This window comes from Asparagus officinalis, chromosome 5 (genome assembly GCF_001876935.1).
Source record: "Asparagus officinalis chromosome 5, Aspof.V1, whole genome shotgun sequence".
Taxonomy (NCBI): Eukaryota; Viridiplantae; Streptophyta; class Magnoliopsida; order Asparagales; family Asparagaceae; genus Asparagus; species Asparagus officinalis.
The window spans coordinates 108,922,484-108,947,503 of NC_033798.1; the positions used below are offsets into that span (position 1 = coordinate 108,922,484).

The window sequence follows — 25,020 nt, forward strand, 5'->3', positions numbered from 1 at the left end:
GACATTTTCTCGAATCCGCACATGTTGTCGATAATAACATCTGTGGTCGGAAGAGAAAAATCGTCCTTTGGGCAAGCGGTGTTCAGGTCTCTGAAGTCAATACAAATCCTGATTGTTTCGTTCTTTTTAAGGACCGGAACGTTGTTAGCGAGCCAATCAGGATGTTGTTCTTCCTGGATAAAGTCAGAGTCAATTAATTTCTTGACTTCTGTCTCACTTGCCTCCATAATCTGTGAACAAAATTGTCTTTGCGCTTGCTTGACTGGTTTAGCATCCGATTTAATGTTGAGGCGGTGCATCACCATGTTTGGATCAAGTACTGACATATCTTCGTAGTTCCAAGCAAAAACATCAATGTATTCCTGGATAAGGGCAATCAACTCTTCCTTCTCGTCTGGTGTGAGATTATCGCTGACGAATATGGGCTTCGGATTCGCTTCGTCGCCCATGTTCACCTGGACCACTTTATCCTCGGTAGGAGGCTCTCTTTGTTTGAATCTATCGTCATATTGGAAATTTAGGTGATGGATCCAGGGATCATCCCAAGTGGGTAATTGATCATATTCTTCTGTTGTAGAAGGATCAATCGTGGCCATGTTCAACATTAAGCCTTTGAACATTTCTCCAAGGCTAATGTCAGAATCCTAACCTGAGGAATCGGATGAATACCCGTTTTTGTTTGTTAACTGGTCGATGACTTGCCAACAACATTCATCATCAGATGACAATATATAACCTAAACCTCTTCTATGGCTGTAATAATTATCAGGTTTTCCTCTTGGAAAATAGGCAGCTTTGACCAGAATTCAAGGGCCTTGATCGAAACGAAGTCCTTCCCCAAGTGTGAGGTTATATCCCTATTTCTTCATGTAGTCACGCGCTTGGGGACTATATCTGAATAAGTTCAAATTAGGCTTTTCTTCATTACTATCAATTTTCGAGAATAGATCTATCGGTGGGGATATCTCTCCTTTCCCGTAAATAACTTCCCTTTCATTTCCTGCCTTGGTAAGAATGACAAGGGTTGTTCCAAACGAATCCTAGACATGCTTGTTCATCATGCAGGACGATCGAAGCGGCATATGTACATCGGGATTGTTATACAGTTTCTGCATTATATTATCGAGACAATACGAGTACTCTAAATCATCATGTATTATTTCATCGATAAGTTATCAGTTACAACTTTCATCCGATGATTCACCACCGTCAAGATCGATTACAAGAGGTTCAATGTCATTTAATACAAGACCTTCGCCATAATCGAGCCCAGCTTCGGTATCAGTTTCTTCTCCGTTGTCCCTACCATGGGTTGATGGTTCAGTATCGGATTCGATACCATAAAGAAGGAAGTCAATAAAGTAATTTTTTAACCCCTTAAATGGTTGCTTATCCGCGACCACCGTCTTGACCTCATAGTTAGTGTCAACATATTTCAGACACTGATGGAGGGTGGAAGGAACTATAACATTATTGTGGATCCAAGGGAGACCTAACAGCAAGTTATAAGAAGTCTCTGCATCAATCACATAACAAGTGACCTCCGACTTCAAATCTCCAAGTTGACACTTCACCCGGATCTTTTCCAATGGTTTGGATCCACTAGTGTTGAATCCATAGATAACGGTTCTCATGGAGGCTAGTTTGTTGGCAGGAATTCCCAGGTGGTACATCAACCGAAGTGGCATGATACTAACAGCAGGACCCGGATCGACTTGAATCCGGTTAACAATGTTGGAGCCAAAATATCTGGTGAAATACAAAGGCTTATCATGCTTTGAGTTCTTCACTTGCATATCCTCTTTGGTAAAAGAAATGCAAGGAAATTTCGTGGCCGCCAAATTACAGTGTTGAACTGATGACTCCGGCTCTTCAGGGGCTACCTTAATCTGAGTGAGAAATACATCAGAATCAACCAAAGCTTCTTGTAAAGCTTCACTGGTATCTTTTGAAAGGTGCAACAACTCGTATAAAGTGAGTCTCGCTGGGATATTGGCTAGCTGAGCCATGATATCAAAACGGTACGGAGCGTTTGAACTTTCCAGTTTATCTCTTTCAATCGGCCGATTCAAACGAGACTACTTCGGAATTTAAACTTCTTTGTGTTGTGTCCTTTCTCTTTTTGCTTAGCCAACTGTTGAGGTTTTTCAATCAGTATAAGGGAAGTTGCAACCACCCCAAGCTCGGCTAAGGTTTTGGAAGGCGTGGTCTTTATCACCCCCTGGTTAGCTAGTTGTTCGGATGCACTTGGATAGTTGAAGCGGTATTCATTTTCACTTCTGGTAGCAAAATCTTCATGTTCCTCTTCAGAAAGCGGTAAAGTTGGAATTTCTTCATCATTTTCTTTAGGAATTGCCAAGACTCCGTAACATGACTTCTCTTTTCTTTTGTCTTTCAACTTGATGAGGATGACATTCATTGTTCATCTTCAAGCAAATCGGGATGGACCCAGAGGATTTTGCCATTTGAAGCTGTATGTAACACAAGTCCCTTTTGACATTGTCCATGAGGGTCACCATTGACAATTTGCATTTTAACCTTTGACACGGGTTCAGCTTGAAACCATGACAAAGGAACTGAACCGAAGCTAATGGATACTGCATTCGTGCCTACTTTCTTCTCTTTCGGCTTCACGGTCATAATACCAACGTCAATCAAGATTTGTAATTTGTCTGTTAAGACATAACACGCCTTGGTGGGATGATGGACCCTTCTATAATATGCACAATATTTTGGGTCTGTAGTCTTCTTAACTTCTTCCTGATTCGTGACTGGTGGGAGTTTGATCTTGTTGTTGTCCAAAAGATACTTAAAGATAATTGGTACTTCATCATCCCTGAAAGAATAATGTTTCAGAAATCTAGGTTCTGGAGTCTTGGGTTGCCTTGGAGACTGCTGTGATTGGTGTGGCAGTTGGAAAGATGACTATTGCAATTGTTGTTATTGCGATTGTTTTGACGTTTGGTGAGCATCAACAGTAGCCGCGAGCCCCTTTCCTTTACCTCGATGATTAAAATTCTACTTTTGAGGATTATCTGGTGGTTGACCCCTCTCAAGCTTCTTTCTCTTGAGAAAGCATTCGGTCTGTTCACCCCGTACTTTTAATTCTTTCCAAGTCTTAGAAAGCACAACCCCCATGACTTCTAGGACATCCAAAGAAAGATTGTTGTGGTATGTCTGAAGGATAAACTCTTCGGTGAGCGGATCTCGGCAATTAACCACTTTGTTTCGGAACCGTTTGACGAAGACATCAACTGATTCCCCATCTTTCTATTTCTCATCCAACAAAGTACCAATCGATACCTCGGTGTTATCGTCGAAGAAATTGGTAAGGAATAAACTTTCCATATTATCCCAACTGTTAATATTTCTAGGCTTGAGACGTCGGTACCAATCGAAAGCGGCTCCACGAAGGGTGTCAATGAATAACCGAACCATCAAAGCCTCAAACAGTAGCCGCGAGCCCCTTTCCTTTACCTCGATGATTAAAATTCTACTTTTGAGGATTATCTGGTGGTTGACCCCTCTCAAGCTTCTTTCTCTTGAGAAAGCATTCGGTCTGTTCACCCCGTACTTTTAATTCTTTCCAAGTCTTAGAAAGCACAACCCCCATGACTTCTAGGACATCCAAAGAAAGATTGTTGTGGTATGTCTGAAGGATAAACTCTTCGGTGAGCGGATCTCGGCAATTAACCACTTTGTTTCGGAACCGTTTGACGAAGACATCAACTGATTCCCCATCTTTCTATTTCTCATCCAACAAAGTACCAATCGATACCTCGGTGTTATCGTCGAAGAAATTGGTAAGGAATAAACTTTCCATATTATCCCAACTGTTAATATTTCTAGGCTTGAGACGTCGGTACCAATCGAAAGCGGCTCCACGAAGGGTGTCAATGAATAACCGAACCATCAAAGCCTCATTTCCAGATATTACACTCAAATGAGACTTAAAATAAATCAAGTGTTAAGTGGGTGAACCATTGCCATCAAAAGGAGTGAAGTTAATCAGACTGAATTTCGGGGGGTAGGGAATTGAATCCCACTCCCTTGGATACGGGCATGGAATACCCATTTTCTTCACTTCTTGAGCCGTCATCAAAACATTGACTTTATTTTCAAGCTCTTTTATTTTCTTGTCCTCATCCGTATTCTTCTTCGGGTGAGTTTGAGAAAGTTGGATAGGCGACTTGACTGGACCACCCTCAGAATTATCTTTATTAGGAGGAGGATCAGCAAAGATAGTTTTCTCCACCTCTTGATCACTATCAACCTCAGTTATCTGAACAGGTATAGTATTACGCCGGCTAGACTCAGCTTTTTAACTTGATTCTGGTTGTTGTAGATGTTGTTGAGCCTACAAATCCCTCATTTGTTGCATCATCAACTCTATCTCTTTTTTTATTTTAGCTCTGATCTCTTCTCGTTGTTTAGCCAAAGCTTCTTATAACATTTGATCTAACTGATCAGGTGTAATTGTGAATGATTCCCTGGCGTGTCCTACACTAGACATCGTATTATCGAAAGCGAGGCAGAGTTAGTATCTGAAAGTTCATCTTCTGAAGATATTCCTTCATACGTCCTCTTATAATCTCTGCGATGCTTGACTCTTAACTATAGTTCTGACATCTTTTGAGAAAGACCTCGGCCAACCCTTCCTCCTGGAGAGAAATCAGGATCGGAATTAGTGGCACATTGCCTTCTTCTGTCTGTCATATTGATGGTGACTTCAGGGAGTTCATCTTCTTGAACAGCAGGCTTCTTGCGAAAACGTCTCGGCTTGGGCTTTAACATTTCAGTGGAAAGTCTCTGGAATATAGAAACTCTTGGCAGAATGGTTTTAGAGCAGCTACATTCAGACAACACTGCTTTGATAAGACTCTCACATACACAATGAGGACTTGTTTTTCGAACAGTCCTCTTCCGTGATTTATTTTCACCCTTAGTTTGATAGTATAACTCGTCATTATAATGACCAGAGCAACCTATCTTCTGTTTTTGTGTTTGAACCTTGTTGACATACCCATGACTACTTGTCGTCGCCTTTAAGTAATCCAAGGTTATATCAATAGCCCCATGTTTAGATCCACCCCCTTGCGGGCATGGAGTTTTTATGGGCTCTTGAGTTTCAACTCGAATCCCTAAACGAGCAGAAATCAGAGTTTTCCCCTCCTGAAATTGCTTTGTCCTGATAGGAGGATACTTACGACCGCCAGCGTAAGAATTTACTCGGGGTTCATTCACCAGACCCAAACGTTCTTTGACTATAGCTTTGGAGGGATCATCAGATAAAGGACCGAGGCAATCCGCCATTGTGATCTTGAATTTTAACAGGTTGGGACTAAACCATGGCTTTACTGGTGACGTAGCAGATGTGGTTGCAATAGACGAACCAGGAACGTATGTTGACGGAGTCGAAAGAGAGGCCTTGGAAGCTTCCCTTTGGCCGAGACACTTATGTGTGTCTCGGGTACGGCCGATTTGTCCGAGATAGCAGTTGGTATCTCAGATGAGGTTCTTTTGGCTGAGACACTTGAAAGCGTCTCGGTTGAAGGATGCATCCTGCCGATTTGATTTTGCACAAGTTCAGATTTGGGAATCCAAACTTGACTGGTTCTTAGTGATTCTTTAGACACAATTTCCTTCTTTCCTCCTCGTCTTTGTTGCAAGAGATCATGGGCACGAGCGGCGTTTGCATGACGCTTTTGTATGCGTTCTTTGAGGGTTGAACGAGCCCTTTTGACGAGAGTCCATTCCTCCGTTGTAAGTTTAGCAGAGATATGAGTGATTTTTCATTGAGGAGACTGGACCACTTGATGTTTCCTCGACTCTAGGTCCGTGTAGTAGCGAAACCCATCAGTTTATCCTAAGGTCTTAGCCATTTGACGAGCATAGCGCTGACGTTGTCTCTGATGAGCTCTCTTTGTCAGTGCATGTGGGCTTTGATTCAATGACTCCTTCACTAGAGAAGAGTCATTGTGAGTAGAGGTGTTGCGAATAGAATCCTCATCAATAATCGGGTGAGAGTCTTCACTCATAGCATTTGACGGAGTCGAAAACTTGAAAACCTTCTTAGAAGATGAAATCTTCCTGCATTTGCCAGGCGAGGAAGATTTTGCAGATAAGGATGACAAATACTCCTCAAACTTCTCTTGGTTGAATTCATACTCGACTATGGACTCAACTGGTATATTGATCGGCTAAGACACGATGGTCTCGACAGCGAGACCGTTGGTTCTTACTGTGGTCGCCAGCATGTTTACGTCAGAAACAAATTTTATTACAGAATTCATTATAACTGTTTATCGATTACAACGAATACAAAAGAGTGAGTTTTGTGCTTTGTAAAATTACTCTTTACAACAAAATCAACTTAAGAGTGTTCCCTAGAAACACACGCAGGATCGAGTTGGATCACTGCTTGCGTGTGATCTTTGCCTGTGTCGGGGGTGCGTTAACTTGTGGACGACCGAATCACAGATCCAAGTTGAACCGTGAAGAAGGCTTAAGGTCGATGTTTCAGTTTAGGAACAAAAAACAGAAGTGAATACCTTAGCACAGTAAGATAGAACACTCTTCTCGAGATTAAGTCAAAGTTTAGATCTCAAGGAATTGCAAGAACTCTGAAAAGGCTTGTACGTGATAAAGACTCTCTCCCTCTCTTACTTACAATGCTTAAATCTCTGCACTATTCTGCTCAATAATGCTCCGTCCCCCTTCAGTAATGATCATAGGGGGTCTTTATAACCCCTAGGAACTATAACTAAAGTCTGTAGATAAAAAGAAGTCACGTTGGGAGACTCCCATTCCCGAGACAGTTGCAACTATCTCGAAATCATGGTCAGCTTCCTATTTTCAAGACAGTTGCAACTGTCTCAAAAGCGTGGCCATCTCCTGGCCATTTTGTAACCGCAATAAACACGTTTTAATGCCATTATTTTGACAGTTATTGACATATTTTCTGCTTGTAACATTTTCCCCACGTTCACACACGGTCTTTGATAGTTATGGAGCCACCTAACGTGCGCAAATCTTGAGAAAACTGACGTCCACCTCATCTTAGCTTTCGAGATAGTTAGAACTGTCTCAGAAATGGTGGGCTCAATTAATGCTTCCGAGACAATTGTATATGTCTCGGAAGCTACAATCCTCCTCATAGTTTCCTAGACAGTTGTAACTATCTCAGAAACTATGATTTCCTTTCATGTTTTTCGAGAAATACTTTGCATCCCAAAACTTACGTGATGCACTTCTTGTACATCTTTTAGTTGATCTTTAGATTTAGATGATCCTCTGTAACTCATATGATGACATTTATTGCCTTCTCTCCATCTTGAGCTACGTATGATAATCTATAGGTAATTTTTGATGCCTACGCACCTCGCAAGGTCGACTTGAAAGGCGTTACTTCTCGACTCCCCTCGCTACAAGCCAAAGGACGACTTCAACCTCAAACCTCCCTCACTGATAGCGTGTCAGCATCACATTAAATGCTTGGCAGAGGCCATCATTTCTTCATCCCTTGCACTATTTATGACACATCGAACCACGTCGGCTTCGTGCGCCACCCATCGCATCTTATTAATGGTAAAATAACAGCACCCATCACGCAACCGATCCATGACCGACACCTGTAAAGTAGATGCTGACTCAGCCGCCAGCTCAGGCTCAGCCAAAAAGACTAGACTACCTCTCTTGGTTGGCTATAAAAAGGAAAATTATTCCAAATACAATGGTAAGCAAACTCTCAAAATTCTTCTCCACTACACTTAAGAACTCGCACAATTCATCACTTTCCCACTCAAGTCCATCACTGACTTGATCGTCGGAGGAACAACGGGAGAACTAGTTCCCATCCTCTTACGAGTTGTTATTTGTGTAGGAAGAAGCTGCTCAACTCAAAACCAGATATTCAGAGAAGTTAGCGGCCCATAATTAACCTCACCCCCATTACATTATCTGTGTGATTTAAATCATCAACGGCTTAGTACCCACCGTGGGGCCAGGTGCAAGTCGATGCTTGGCATCTCCCGCAAGACCCCCTCATCCTTCGGTAGGGAGAACTATTGAACAGTTCGACTTGGGCAGTCATTGACCCTAAGACCGATCTCTCTCTATCGAGAGGTGCCTCCGCGATAAACCTGTCGCCCTCTGAGAATTCCCTCCTGGGTGAACACGGGTATGGCAGCATTCCAATAAGCATACCCTTGGACTTCTCCCAAAATTTTGGGTTAATCTCCGAAACCTAATGGCGGAAAGGCCAGTAAAAGCTATCATCTTGTTCCTCGCCGGACTCACCCTCCAAAGATTATGGAGGGGGCGTTACTTCCTCTTCAGCACCTCCCGAAGTCCCGGCAAGCTCCTTGCTTGGCTTGCGGGATGGTTCGGGCCCAGAGCTCGGGCCGACTGCCTCTAACTTCAAGCAGGCTGGCAGACTGCTTGGGCCGCCCCCATTAGCTTAGAGGTGGAAGTGTCATCCGATGGAAAATGACGCTCAGGCGCTACCGGCAAACAGGAGGGGCCAGATGCTAGCTTTGCTTCGGCTGATCGACGCAGATCTGCTCATCGACCCATGGGGAGGAGCGGCCGCCGCAGGGCTTAGTCCGTATCGCAGGCCTCCTTTTCTTCATTCTAAGGTCTGCTTATCCTTCTTTGCCTTCACCTCTGACCCGCCAGCTGGACAGCGATCTCGACCACTCACGACCTCAAGCCGTCCACCTCCTCGGGATCCAGATGACCTATCAACCTCTTCTGAGGCCTCATGGTCGAGACCGACTCTTCCCCCCTAGAATTCCTCTTATGACTTTTTTCTAAGGGAAGGGCCAATAGGCTCACCCTCACCTTATCGGTCTCAGTGGGGGATCATCGATATGCTCGCCACCCAGAGAGATGCCACCTCGAAGAGATTTCCTCTCTCCTGAGACCCGGTATAAGAGCAGATCTTATCTAGCTGCCACCTCTCCTCAGCGGTAAGGATGCACAGCTTCAGCGCGTCCTTATTAATCTTAGGCCAGTTGGGGGAAGACAGGATGTTGTCGGACCCGAAGACCCATACAAACCGCTCCTTCCAGTCTCTATTCGACTCTGGAGCATCTGATACCAACTTACAACCCCTAGTGTATTAGAGGAAGTAATAGGGGTCCTTCCCCCAGTGTATTGGAGGAAGTAATAAGGGGTCCTTCTTCGTCGACTTGATGCCGACTAGGGTCCCCAACAAGCGCATGCTCGGTGGGACGCCAACCCGGTAGCAAATCACCATAAAGCCCACCAAAACCCTAATCGTGTTGGGGGTGAACTGAGAGGGGGATACCCCTAGAGCGACGCACACATCCCTGATGAAAGGATGGAGTAGCAGCCATAGCCCATACTCAAGGTGGGCGATGTACAGTGACGACTTGTTCTATCCATGGTGTTACACTAGCTCATCCCTGCTCGATGCTGAAAGTGTGAAGGCTTTGGGGAGGTTGTAAAGCTCATAGTATATCTCAAGCTCTTGGGTGCATATCTTCGATCAGATTGGCTGGAGAAGATCAATTCTCTCCTCATTACGACTAACGGTGAAAGTTTGAGCATCCATGGAAGATGGTTAAGATTGCAAGGATATTTAGAAAAATCTGAGAGACAAACGCCAAAAATTTAGAGCAAAATTTGCAAAGAACTCCCTTCACCACCAGTGGGTTGTATAGCACCCAAGGGAGACACATGGAATAATCTGAATGGTAGGCTCGTTTCACAATGAACGGACGAGATACGCTTGAAATCCAAACGGATCACACGAAACTTGAAGCGTCATCCCCCTTTACTCCATGCCTCAACAACTCTCTGGCTTCTAATAACACCATTATGTTGTTTCAAAACTGTGACGTTTCACTTGTCCAATAAAGACATCTAGAAACTCACCAAAGGATGTCTATTTGATAACAGTCGACCAGACCTAGCCGACCTTAAAGAGTCAACAACAGATGTACTTAAAAGAAACAACAATTTGCTCTCCACTAAGATAGCCCACCCTCTGTAAAGGCCGATTCGTACCTCTCAGGCACTCGCCCCAAGGAGTTCAAACATCGAATAGCAAGGGTCGTTGACTCGATTGGCTTCCAACAAAAAAACAACACAAACAGAAACGACAATGACACGAGTTTGAAACGTATCTTCTCGACAAAAAATAAGCCCCCTTGGGTCAGTAGACGAATCCACAAACCCATGGCAGAGTTAATTCACTGTCACGCCCCGCTTCCCAAAATAACAGGAATCGGAACGTGAACAAGCCCGCGACGTATTAGATTGAGGAGAATAAATAAAAATAAATATCTCTCCTCAATCTAATACACTAAGCGTCAAGAAATAAATGCAACAACGTAGGTCCCCGATCACAGTTAGCAAGAATATAATAGACAAACTTAGAATAAAATATCAATATCACAAGTAAATATCATCCAAGACATAATATTTGGATCAACATGCCCTTATACATGACTAGATAACTGAATACTGAAGAAATATAAAATACATCGTTCAACGGGAAAGAAAAGTACTACAAAAGTGACTAGGACCATCAACTAAGAAAAGATAACTGAGCTTCGGACTATTTTTCAACTCTATCTATAAGGCACTCTTGCTAAGAATATCCTAGCTCTGACACATCTCTAAGCTGAACTTGTTCTTCTTCTAATTCTGACGTACACCAGAGAAAATAAGTGTACGTCTGGTGTACATCAGCGTGCATGGCACACGGCAAGACCCCGCAAAAGAAAAAAGCAAACGAAAACCCAATGCGAAAAAGATACAACAATAGAAATGACAAGGAAACGTGCAACTGAAAATCCAACGAAATCAACATGCAAATTCACTACTAAAATATGATAAACATAAAGCTAATTGCATACGGTAACCGGGTCGAATACTAACCATCCTAAAAACTTACTGGTCCACATCTCTACAAAACTAACAAAGTCCTTCAGAAGACACACAAGCATATTATATATATTTTACATGTTATTTGAATTGGGGAAGAATATCTTCATGTATATAATCGGGTCCCCGTAAACCTACACGGGGACCGTCTTCAAGTCAAGTATTGGTCCTCTGGCCTATGTATATAAAACTCACGATATCACGATAACAGAAAAGCACATGTGCCCGTTTATATACACACTATATTCTCTGTCCAATTCCCCTTTATAACCACATGTTTGTCAGATTAATTTAAATGACTGTACATAAAATATTGTGCACTAGTCATGGAGTTACCGTGGAACGACTTCTGTAAAACTATAAAAATAACCGTGACCCATAACACATCCGATCAAGAGTGCATCGTCTAGTCAATGTTATAATAGTAATAGTCAAGGAAACCTCATACCGGGATATTGATATCAAGGGAAGTCGGGACTCCTCACATCGGGATATCGATGTCGAGTGAGTATAGTCATGCTTTGAAGCACGCTTATAAATCATACTTTTAACAGTAGTCGTCTTCATGTATAGTCTCTCCTATTGAATAACAACTAGGTGATAAAGCAACAAGCTTCCTAGTCATTCAGGTCAATACAGTATCAAACAAGATAAATACTATGTGTATAAATAAGAGTGTCAAATTGTCGGTATCATTGTAATATGTGACAAACACAGGTAACATTCGCATATTGTAATATAATAAAATCTTTTAAAATATCTATTATTATAATAACTCAAAATAATCCTTTTAAAATTCCAAACTAATCTTTTAAAAATCATTAATTTATTATTTCAAAATAATCCTTTACAAAAATAAAATCCTTAAATTATTTCTTATATTAATTATTCAAAAAAATAATATTTTTCCAAATCAATTCTTCTTTAAAAAATTGTTTCTTATTATATCAATAATTAATCTTTTAAAATCATAAACTTATTTATTTAAAATAAATCCTTTTACAAAATAATTTCTTTTAAGATATTTATTATCATAATACTTTAAAACCAACCCCTTTTTCAAAATAATTTCTTTTCTCATCATAATAAATCTAAAATAATTATTTTTTCCCAAAATAAATTCTTTTAAAATTTTGTATAAATTCTCTAAAATGATTCTATTGTCCAAATAAATTCTTGGGAAAAATGTGTCCAGGCCCCAAAAGCAGAAAGTTCATGTGACCCGCCCCCTTGTATTTTGCCCCATGTGATTCAGCCCCAAATACACATTGTATTTGTGTTAAGGCCCCAAAGTACCAGATCCTGAGAAAAACCCAACAAAAGTTACAAATTTACCCTTTGATTTGATTGAGCTTGGTAACTGCGCCCATCCCTTTAACCCCATCCCATCTCTCTCTCTCTCTCTCTCTCTCTCTCTCTCTCTCTCTCTCTCTCTCTCTCTCTCTCTCTCTCTCTCTCTCTCTCTCTCTCTCTCTCTCTCTCTCTCTCTCTCTCTCTCTCTCCACTCTATCTCTCAGCTTCTCCTTCTCTCTCACTTCCGTCATGGCCGCTGAAAATGATCAGACTGAGGAGGTCGTGGAAGACGAAGGCGAGGACGGTGGTCATGGAGTCGGAGGTCGGGGAGTCATCTTAGAAACAACTCGTGAACGCGGGTTCAACAACAAACACGGAACATGGTCCGGGGACCCGCGAGCTGACGGAGCCTGGAGCTTTGGTCTGATGCATCGTTGTTCTCCCCTTTCTAGGTTACGGAATATCTTTACCCAAATCAATGTCTTAATCAAGATAGTGCTCTTGTTTTCTTGTAATTTATGAAGGGAATCGATATTGGATTTTTGTAGTTTTTCTCTTTCATTTAATTGAAATGAGATCTCCTTGGATTCTTGAACAGCAGTTTGGGTTTTTCTTTAATGCCTTTTTCTTGTGTGATTTGGTGATTGACAGAGTTTTGTATAAGAGATTAACAGCAGAAATTCAAAAGCTCACATTGAATCTTCAGACATATCGACATTTAGCTAAAAATTGAAGATAATGTGATTAAAAGTCGACTAAAGAATCTAAGAACCTGTGAATTTGAAAGGGGGGTCAAGGAAAATTAGAACTGTAAATGTTAGTTCTAAGGGCTGGAATGTTAGTTCTAATGGCTAGAACTAAGGAAAATTAGAACTATAAATGTTAGTTCTAAGGGCTGTTATGTTAGTTCTAAGGGCTGGAATGTTAGTTCTAATGGCTAGAACTAACAAAGAGCCCAAGAGGCCCAAGGCCCAAGGCCTAATCAAAGACCTTTAAATATATATTGTAGTTGCATGGGCTTGAACTCCTAACCTCCTCTCCAAATTCCCAAGCTTTACCACTAGACCAAGTAGCCAAAGTGTTAATGTTAGTTCCACTTAAAGTTAGCTCTTACTTGCCATTAGAACTAACATAAAATAAGTTAGAACTAACATGAAAATAAGTTAGAACTAACATGAAATAAGTTAGAACTAACATGAGTTAGCTATTGATAGAGTTTAAAAAATGGCATAAATAACTAGAGTTAGCTCATGTTTGTTCTATCAAAGCTCATGTATAAAGAGTTTAAAAAATGGCATAAATAACTAGAGTTAGCTCATGTTTGTTCTATCGAAGCTCATGTATAAATTAGAACTAACTTGTTATAAAATAGAACTAACTTGCTATAAGTTAGAACTAACTTGGGATAAATTAGAACTAATGTGGTTAAAATTAGAACTAACTTGTTATAAGATAGGACTAACTTGATATAAATTAGAGCTAACTTGTTATAAAATTGAACTAACTTTGTATAAATTAGAACTAATTTGTTAGAAAATAGAACTAACTTGGTATAATTAGAACTAACTTGGGATAAATTAGAACTAATGTGGTTAAAATTAGAACTAACTTGTTATAAGATAGGACTAACTTGGTATAAATTAGAACTAATTTGTTATAAAATAGAACTAACTTTGTATAAATTAGAACTAATTTGTTATAAAATAGAACTAACTTGGTATAATTAGAACTGACTTGGGATAAATTAGAACTAATATGGTTAAAATTAGAACTAACTTATTATATGAGATAGAACAAACAGAACTAACACTATGCAGATTAGAACTAACACTCTACAGAACGGAACTAACACTGTGCAGAATAGAACTAACACTCTACAGAATAGAACTAACACTGTGCAGATTAGAACTAACACGCTACAGAATAGAACTAACACTGTGCAGATTAGAACTAACACGCTACAGAATAGAACTAACACTGTGCAGATTAGAACTAACACGCTACAGAATAGAACTAACACTGTGCAGATTAGAACTAACACGCTACAGAATAGAACTAACACTGTGCAGATTAGAACTAACACGCTATAGAATAGAACTAACACTGTGCAGATTAGAACTAACACGCTACAGGATAGAACTAACACTGTGCAGATTAGAACTAACGCTCTACAGAACAGAACTAACACTATGCAGATTAGAACTAACACTCTACAGAACAAAACTAACACTATGCAGATTAGAACTAACACTCTACAGAACGGAACTAACACTGTGCAGAATAGAACTAACACTCTACAGAATAGAACTAACACTGTGCAGAATAGAACTAACACTCTACAGAATAGAACTAACACTGTGCAGATTAGAACTAACACGCTACAGAATAGATCTAACATGGTATAGATTAGAACTAACACGCTCCAGAATAGAATTAACATTGTATAATTTAGAGATAGCTTGTTATAAAATAGAACTAACTTGTATAAATTAGAACTAACTTGGCATAAATTAGAACTAACGTGGCATAAAATTAGAACTAACATGGTATAAAATTAGAACTAACTTGTTATAAAATAGAACTAACTTGGTATAAATTAGATATAATGTGGTATAAAATTAAACTTTGTATAAAATAGAACTAACGTGGTATAAATAGAACTAACTTAGTATAAATTAGAACTAACTTGTTATAAAATAGAACTAACTTTGTATAAATTAGAACTAATGTGGTTAGTTCTAATTTTTACCAGCTCGTGTTAGTTTTAATTTATTTAATGTGTTAGTTCTAGTGTTAGTTCTAACAGATATCGTGTTAGTTGTAATTTATTTAAGTCATTAGTTCTACGTAATTGTTGGGTCTAAACGCCATGTTAGTTCTATTTAATGATGTGTTAGTTCTAGCTTCTCTAGTGTTAGTTCTAACTGGTATCGTGTTAGTTCTAATTTATTTAAGTCGTTAGTTCCAGCGTAATTGTTAGGTCTAAATGTCATATTACTTCTACTTGATGATGTGTTAGTTCTAGCTTCTCCAGTATCAATTCTAACATGTATCGTGTCAGTCCTAACAGGAGCTCAACTAGAACTAATATAGCCACTAGAACTAACGCTTATATTAGAACCAACACTAGCTGGAAGTAGAACTAACATTAAATAAGTCAGAACTAAATTAGAACTAACATAGAACAACATAAAATAAGTTAGAACAAACATTAAATAACTTAGAACTAACATTAGAACTAACATGAATTAGAACTAAATTAGAACTAACATAAAATAAGTTAGAACTAACATTAAATAACTTAGAACTAACATGAGTTATTGCTCATGATAGAGTTCAAAAAAGGGCGGGAAATTTCCCTCTATTTTTTCCATCAGATTGCATTAATGGGCGTGACTTTCCATGTAGTTTGTGGACCAGACGTCTAGGGAAGATAAGTGGAGGGGTAATTTCGGGTTTTTTTTCAAAATACAATCTCTTTTTTTATACTGCTGACGTGGAGGGGCCTTAAAATATTAAATGGTACTTTTTGGGGCTGAATCACATGGGGCAAAATACAAGGGGGCGGGTCACATGAACATTCTGCTTTTGGGGCCTGGACACATTTTTCCCAAAAATTTATCGTTTCACGGTTTTAAGTCTGCGTAGATTTATTTTGTTGACCTTGGCTGACAAAGTTAAATACCTCAAATTGTTTCCCAATTTAACTTTGATATATTCCGAAAGTTTTTCTTTGCCAAAAAAATACCCCAAAGTCTTCTTCGCTTTTCTATATATATATATATATATATATATATATATATATATATATATATATACACACACACACACACACACACACACACACACACTAGTTGAGATGCGCGTGCAATACACGTGGATGAATATCATGATTATTTAAATTGATAAAATAGAGTAAAAATAAAAAAATAAAGTTTTTTGTGGGATTGATCATCAACTCAATAATCACTCTCTCAAATAAAATATTGTCACTGTATCCTTCAACCCAGACTGTGACCACGTGATCTACTATTTATGAGTTATAACACATTAATCTAGTACAACAACTCTATTTATTAGTATCTTGAAGTCTTCAAAAGATGGGTGATCATTCTATTCGTAAAAGAATTTTGCATATGAATTTACTTGCAATATGGCCATTATACTTTTAGTTGCGGTTTGACTCATATTCACGTTAACTTTTAGTTATTATTTTACTTATATCTATATTATTTAATATTCTTATTCAATTTTATAACTCACTCTATATCATAGAAGTAAAACTGAAATTATAAAGAATTATTTTCTTACGAAATTAGAGCGGGAAGATTATGATATATTTCGCCATGTGCTCTAAGTATAATTTTTTTTTCTTAGATACAATGTCCCTATAAAATCTTACCCCAAACGATGTAAAAAAAATGCTATTATAACTCACTTGTCTAGGATAATTGTATTGTATATAGGATACATAACTCATCTGAAATATCCACACCTGCTAAGTGGGTTTTACTGTTGTGAGGGCAACATGTTAGAGGCCTGTATTCAAACTTTTTGGCTCTATAAAAGACATAAGAATTTGGAGTGTATAGCTTATATATCATAAAGAACATATTGATTCATGAAGAATTTTCCTAATAACGATATTATTACAACGATATTACTATTTAGTATTAAATCAATTTTATTATATAAGATTATATGACCCTTTTTAATAACTTATATAGTATATATATGGAAACCTTAATGTTTATAGCCAGTAGTTGGGCTTCACAAAATATGTTAACTTTACATTGTAGTTTGCTATTTATAGTACTGTTAACAATGTCGTTATCTTTTTTTTTATCTTATTATTCACATTTTTATGTAAGTTCTCTTTTTCTAATCACTCAATTGACTATATTTAGTTTTTATAATCTCAGAGGTTAGAATATTCTCTTCAATTTAAAAGTGTTGACATAATTTTCTTAAAAAATATATACACATAGTAGCAATAGTATATACTTTAGCTCAACTCAAACATTAGCTTGAAGCCATTTAGAGTGAGGCCATTTTTACGCTAGAATGGTGATATAGAGATTACACAGTCTAAAAGTCAAAGAATAAATTTCTAAAAGAAAAAGTAATTTAATATGTCAAATTAAAAATTAATTTATAAATTATACATGGGTAGTGCAGATAGCTATAAAAATTAAGGTATATATCTTCATAAAAATTTCATAGTGAGTGACCAACTATAATCATCCTAATTTAAGCATAAATAATTATTATTTTAGTTACTAATTTGATACACGTAACTATAGAATAAATCTCCAGCAAAAAATAGGAATTGAGATTGTATTATGTTGTAGGTAAATAAATAAATGTTATTAGAGCTCATCTTTATATTAAATTTAAAAGTAATAATTTAAATTATTAAGCACCAAATATTAGCTCATGTGAGAAAGTAAAGTAATCTATGGTCTATATATGTTTATAGTCAATCAATTAAATATATTAAAATTATAATGACCACAGTCAAAATTATATGGTGGGTTCATATTAAATATAATTTATAAAAAATAGTATATTAAAATCAAACTCTTTTTAACCACTATATAGATTGTCTGAAAATTATTACATATATAAACTATACCATCTAGGAATAGTAATGCGCACTTAACTATGGTCTAATAATCTTAAGAACGACTTACTCTTCAATATCATCATTAATTAACGTATATGTGCATTACACTAAAAACATAATGAAAATTTAGAAAACTACAAAACAAACACTCTCAAAATTTTTAAAAATTATAAAAAATACCCTAAATTTTATAATTTACAAACACACAAAACTATTAAACATTACATTAAGATAAAGCAATTACAAAAAATCATTAAAAGTTTTCAAACTTTGGAGGGGTAATTTGCAATGCACTAAACTTTAAGAGTGTTTTTTATAAATTTTAAATTTAATAGATTTTTAATTAGTTATATTCTTTTTAAAAAAGTTATGGGCAATATTTACCATGAAAAGTTTTTCCTAAACCTACACTTTTAAAAGTTGTATGATATTTTTTATAAAATTTTAATTTTTTAGAGGTTGTTAGTATTTTTGCATATTCATTTTAGTGTGTATAGGTTATAAATTCCCATGGTTTTTTTGGTAAATTATAAATTTTAGAGGCCTTTTGTAATTTTTTTAAACTTATGGGCCTTTTCTACAGATTCAAAATTATTTATAGACTATTTATAATTCCTATGCTTTCAATTTACTAATGAATTTGAAACTCTCAGGGTGTGTTTTATAAATTTTAAAATTTAAAGGTTTATTTGTAATTTTTGAAACTTTAAGGGTATTTTTTATAAATTAAAAATTATGTAGGGGATTCTTGTAATTCCTATATTTTCAATGTACTGTAAGGTTGGAAATTATCTATATATTTATAAATTTTATAATTTTGAGGGTTTTATTTTATAATTTGTTAAAAGTTCAAAGTGCTTACTATAAATTTTATAAATTTTTAGGAGTTATTTGTGTTATTTGTAGGTTTTTAGTCTGTTTATAGGTTTAAAATTTTTTAGGTGTTTTTTTATAAAATTTGAATTTTAGGGGTGTTTTTGTAATTTTTAAAACTTACAAGATATTTTCTGCAAAGTCAAAAAACTTTTAGTTGCTAGTTAGCATATGTTTTTTGGATTTCTTACTAAATTGAAAAAGTAAAATTTATGATTTTAAAGATTTTTTTAATAAAATTTTGAATTTGTAGGGACATTTTTTTAATTTAAAAAACTTGGAGAATATTTTTTACAAAGTCTAAAACTTTTATCCAATAACACGTTAAGTCTCATTGTGAATAGAATAATTCATTTAGTTACCAATTCAAAGAAGATAGGATAATTAGAATAGATTAGGATAACAATGTAATATTCAAAAAATACTAAGGGTAATATTGACCATAGAAAGATATTCCCGAACTCGTACTTTTAACGAGAGTATGATATATATATATATATATATATATGTGTGTGTGTGTGTGTGTGTGTGTGTGTGTGTGTGTGTGTGTGTGTGTGTGTGTGTGTGTGTGTGTGTGTGTGTGTGTGTGTGTGTGTGTGTGTGTGTGTGTGTGTGTGTGTGTGTGTGTGTGTGTGTGTGTGTGTGTGTGTGTGTGTGTGTGTGTGTGTGTGTGTGTGTGTGTGTGTGTGTGTGTGTGTGTGTGTGTGTGTGTGTGTGTGTGTGTGTGTGTGTGTGTGTGTGTGTGTGTGTGTGTGTGTGTGTGTGTGTGTGTGTGTGTGTGTGTGTGTGTGTGTGTGTGTGTGTGTGTGTGTGTGTGTGTGTGTGTGTGTGTGTGTGTGTGTGTGTGTGTGTGTGTGTGTGTGTGTGTGTGTGTGTGTGTGTGTGTGTGTGTGTGTGTGTGTGTGTGTGTGTGTGTGTGTGTGTGTGTGTGTGTGTGTGTGTGTGTGTGTGTGTGTGTGTGTGTGTGTGTGTGTGTGTGTGTGTGTGTGTGTGTGTGTGTGTGTGTGTGTGTGTGTGTGTGTGTGTGTGTGTGTGTGTGTGTGTGTGTGTGTGTGTGTGTGTGTGTGTGTGTGTGTGTGTGTGTGTGTGTGTGTGTGTGTGTGTGTGTGTGTGTGTGTGTGTGTGTGTGTGTGTGTGTGTGTGTGTGTGTGTGTGTGTGTGTGTGTGTGTGTGTGTGTGTGTGTGTGTGTGTGTGTGTGTGTGTGTGTGTGTGTGTGTGTGTGTGTGTGTGTGTGTGTGTGTGTGTGTGTGTGTGTGTGTGTGTGTGTGTGTGTGTGTGTGTGTGTGTGTGTGTGTGTGTGTGTGTGTGTGTGTGTGTGTGTGTGTGTGTGTGTGTGTGTGTGTGTGTGTGTGTGTGTGTGTGTGTGTGTGTGTGTGTGTGTGTGTGTGTGTGTGTGTGTGTGTGTGTGTGTGTGTGTGTGTGTGTGTGTGTGTGTGTGTGTGTGTGTGTGTGTGTGTGTGTGTGTGTGTGTGTGTGTGTGTGTGTGTGTGTGTGTGTGTGTGTGTGTGTGTGTGTGTGTGTGTGTGTGTGTGTGTGTGTGTGTGTGTGTGTGTGTGTGTGTGTGTGTGTGTGTGTGTGTGTGTGTGTGTGTGTGTGTGTGTGTGTGTGTGTGTGTGTGTGTGTGTGTGTGTGTGTGTGTGTGTGTGTGTGTGTGTGTGTGTGTGTGTGTGTGTGTGGGGGGGGGGGTGAATAGGGTTTATGCTAATCTAATTCAATTTAATGCTATTTAAAATCTTATTAACAAATATCCTAGAAAAATAGACATTCAACGCTTAATATGCAAGGATATGAAACTAAGGATGATATAAATGTTGGCCTTCTTATTTTGATGATGTTTAATAAACAATTTACTTCTAATATTGTTTGTCTAGTGTTTGTATAATTCTATTTATTGTAGACAAACAACATATTGGAGGTTGGATGGATTGCGCCATAACGATCATATCCAATGGAGGTTGGCGAAATTATAGAGTGAAGCCTACGTAATTCAAAGTTAAAGATTCAAGTTCAAGCTTCATCCGTAAGTGTACCAAGATAGAGCTTCGTTGAAGATCATAAGCTTGGGTATATTTAGCTTAGGTTTTATATTATGTGTTAGTACTTTAAGCTCAATCATATATACACGTACGTATTTGGTTTTTATATATATAGTTATATATATATACACAAGTTTTGGTTTATGGACTTAACAATCATTGTATACATATTTCATTAAGTCTATAAAATTATTTCATAGGGTTTCAAAACATTGTTTATGTCAAAACATCAAATTTCATGTATATCATATTTTTATGTTTTGGACACACTTGCAAAATACATGAGTTCACAAATGGGAAACTCAATTTGAGAAATTCTTTTTCTAACATATTTAATTTTATGTTTATAAATGTTTCTCAAAGTTTTATCAATTTTGGAATTAATTTTTTATGTTTATTTGAATTTACAAAATCAAGTTTTTAATAAGTTCATGTTTGTGCATGTTTTTTGCAAAACTGATGTGTTTTCATAATTGGGAAATGTGATTTAAAAAATTTCTTTTTTTACATGTTTATACTCATATATATAAACATTTCCCCAAGTTTTACTAATTTTGGAGTTGTTTTGTTATTTTTAATTGAATTTACAAAACCAAGTTTTCAGCAGTTTTTTCAGAAACTATATATATGTGTTCAAACATTTATTTTTCTCAACTGGGAAGTTATATTTCAGAAATTCTTTTTCTAACATGTTCATCTACATGTCTAGAATCTACCCTCAATATTTCATAATTTTTGAAGTTGATTTACTATTTTTAATTGCTTTTAAAAAGTTAGATACGCAAAATTTTAGCATCTGTCAAAATCTGGAAAATTGCGGTCGACCGCCACGATCGACCGTGCTACAGTGTGGCCGACCGTCACGGTCGACTGTCAGCAGTCCAGAGAGTAGTTTTGCAGTTTTACTTCTCGCGGTCGACCGCCACGGTCGACCGCCGAAGTTAATGTTGCACAATAACGGTAACTTGCTGATTTTTGTTTTTTAGTGGGTTTTTGGGGTTTTTTGGGTTGTTTTCTTCTACCATATATATATCCCTTCACCATAACTATTTTCTAATACTAAGAGATGTTTTAAATAAGTTTTTACAAGAGTTTAAGTTTTGTTTAAGTGTGGCTTAAAAGTTTCAAGTTTGTGAAGATTGGTTCACAAGAAGAGGAGATCATCTTTGGTTTGAGCTTTCCACTTCACCTCTTCATCTCTCTTATTCTAGAGAAGTTTTCTCAACTCAATTATCTAGCTTGTTTATATTTACATTGTCATATTTATATTTGCTAGACTTTAATTGAGTTTGATTTTATTTCTCTTTGTTCACACACAACCATTAAGCTTATAGTATTTTATACATAGTATAATTTGGGTTGTGGGATTGTATCATTGAGAGTGAGCTTCATTTTGTTCTCATCCATATTAGAGAATAATCATTTATTGTATTTGTGCTTAATTATGAGGTTCACATTGTATTACACTTGTACACCGAGAGAAGTGGTTGGTGAGAGACGGGGTCGAATCCAAGAGGAGTGGCGTCGGTTGACGAACCAAGGGAGAGGTCGCATCCGAGCACTTGAGGAGGAGGACATGGACTAGGCCAACACTTAGAGGGTGTAGAGTGTAATTGTAAGTGTGTAATTGTGAAGTTTTCAGTTAGCTAGAAAACCGAGTGTGAGGTGTAAACGTTATTCGGGTAAGCGTAGAAACCCCGGTTGTGTTAGTGGATTTCTCCCTGGGAGTGGGGAGCGGAGACGTAGGACGGAAGGTCTGAACTCCGTGATCATTTTGTGTGTTTGCATTGTTTATTTGCACACTATCACTCTTGTTTTGTTTATGTTTATTTCACCCTTGTGTTAATTTGCATATCCTTGCATATATCTCATAGTATATCTCATTGCTAGGATATATCTCTTTGTTTATATTGCTTATCCTAGCTTATATATATTATTGTATTTCATACTTGCTAGGATACCTTGTTATTAGTTTTAATTGGTATAAAATCGGATTAGATTAGCATAAGACCCTAATCACCCCCCTCTAGGATCTAACAATATATATATATATATATATATTCTCCGAATACCAGGACAACTTTCAGAACATACCTGGATTGCCTCCAGTAAAGAGAGGTTGAGTTTCGCATAGAGTTGTAGCCGGACACAACACCGATATCCTATATATCTTATCGCATGGCACCTGCTGAGATTAGTGAGTTACAGACTTAGTTAGAGGAGCTCATTTCTCAGGGATTTATTCACTGGAGCCATTCTCCTTTCTATGGGGAGCACTGGTCCTTTTCGTGAAGAAGAAGGATGACATATATATATATATATAGAGAGAGAGAGAGAGAGAGAGAGAGAGAGAGAGAGATTTCTTCCTGTGCGAAACAATTTTCGCACAGCACTGTGCGAAAACAATTCTGGGCCCTTGGATTTAACGAGCGGCTCATGTTGGAAGCTGAACCCACTTCTAAATCTCGTGACCGCAGAACCCACTTCTAAATCTCGTGACTGCAGAACCCAAACCCTCCTCTCCCTCTCTCACCTCAAATCCTCCTCCCTCCCTCTCCTCAAATCCTTCTCCCTCTCTCTCTCCCTCGTGGAACCCTCTCGCTCATGAAACCCAAGCACCACCACTGGGGTTACCCGACCAACTCCTCAAACCCTCCTCTCCCTCTCTCGCTCGTGACCCCAAGCACCTCCGCCGACCAACTCCGACCTCCTTTTCTCGCAAAGTAATGATCTTTTTCTCTCCTCTCCTAAAAATTTTCAAACTCTAATTTGATTTCTCCATCGATTTCAGTCCCTAAGCAAGATCGCATGCAATCGTCTCCAGAAGGAGCTCCTCGAGTGGCAACAGGTCAATCCACTTGCCAGATTCAAGCACAAGGTCTCCGATAATCTCCAGAGGTTAGGGTTACAATTTAGGGTTTTGTTATTGGTCTCTTTTTATTTGTTCTCGATCAAAAATTGATTGATTGTTCTTCTAAATAATTGTGAAGATGGGTTATTGAGGTTAATGGAGCGCAAGGGACTTTGTATGCCAATGAGGCTTATCAGCTTCAGGTTGATTTTCCTTAGCATTACCCTATGGAAGCGCCTCAGGTGAAGAAAAGGCTCGATTTTTATTGTTAAATTTTGTGTTTTTGGGGGAATTAGTATGTTACTGATGGGAAAGATGTGGGTTTTGTTTGATGGGTTTTGTTGATCAGGTGATTTGTCTGAATCTAGCACCGTTGCATTCGCATATCTACAGCAACTGGCATATTTGTTTAGGTAATTCTTGATTGGGTTGTTGAATTTGGTTTTCTTATCTTTTGTGTTTAGTCTAAGTTGGATTTGTTATCAGTTTGGTTCTTTGCTTGTGTGAGAAGTGTTCCCGTTAATCCTTTCTTGGTGTAGTTGTTGGCGTAATGTTTTTTTAAGAGAAGTCTGGTATCCTTTGTATCTATGAAGGGGCAATCCTTTTCTCATAGTTTATTTTCTATTCTCATTTTTGGTTGGTAGAAGATGGATATCTGCCTATTATATTTCCTTGTTTGCAAGCAAATGCCATAATGGAAAGGGGGTGTCATTGCTTTTTATCTGCCTTCATAGTTTATTTCCTTAGGATGTATAATCATGTGGCGAGAGATGAGGATTAAGATTATCTTATGACTTTGTGATAGACACACTGCATTCACGGTCTCTGTTGCTTCAGCTTATGAGGATTAAGATTATCTTATGACTTTGTGATAGACACACTGCATTCACGGTCTCTGTTGCTTCAGCTTAGGTTTACATTTGGAAATAAACACATTTGTGATAGACACACTGCATTCACGGTCTCTGTTGCTTCAGCTTAGGTTTACATTTGGAAATAAACACAATGCATCTACTGCCTGGTAGACACACCGCATCTACTGCTTGATACCATGGAATTACTTCAGTAGTTAGATTAAACAACCACCTCCATCCTGTCAACTTACTGAATTTTTCTGCATCTTGTTTTTGTTAGACCTTAGAGGGGGGGTGATTAAGGTCTTATGCTAATCTAATCCCGATTAAATGCCAATTTAAAATTATATTGATTAATTTGTTCTTGCAAGAAATATATGAGATGGATATGAACAAGAATATGCAATATGAATGACGAGATATATCCTAACAATGAGATATACTATGAGATATATGCAAGGATATTCAAATTAACACAAGGGTGAAATAAACATAAACAAAACAAGAGTCATAGTGTGAAAATAAACAATGCAAACACACAATATGATCATGGAGTTCGGACCTTCCGTCCT

The 25,020-nt window shown here is 37.6% G+C and overlaps 1 pseudogene; it reads left to right on the plus strand.

Moving 5' to 3' along the window:
- On the plus strand, positions 8,481-24,576 carry LOC109842335 (annotated as a pseudogene).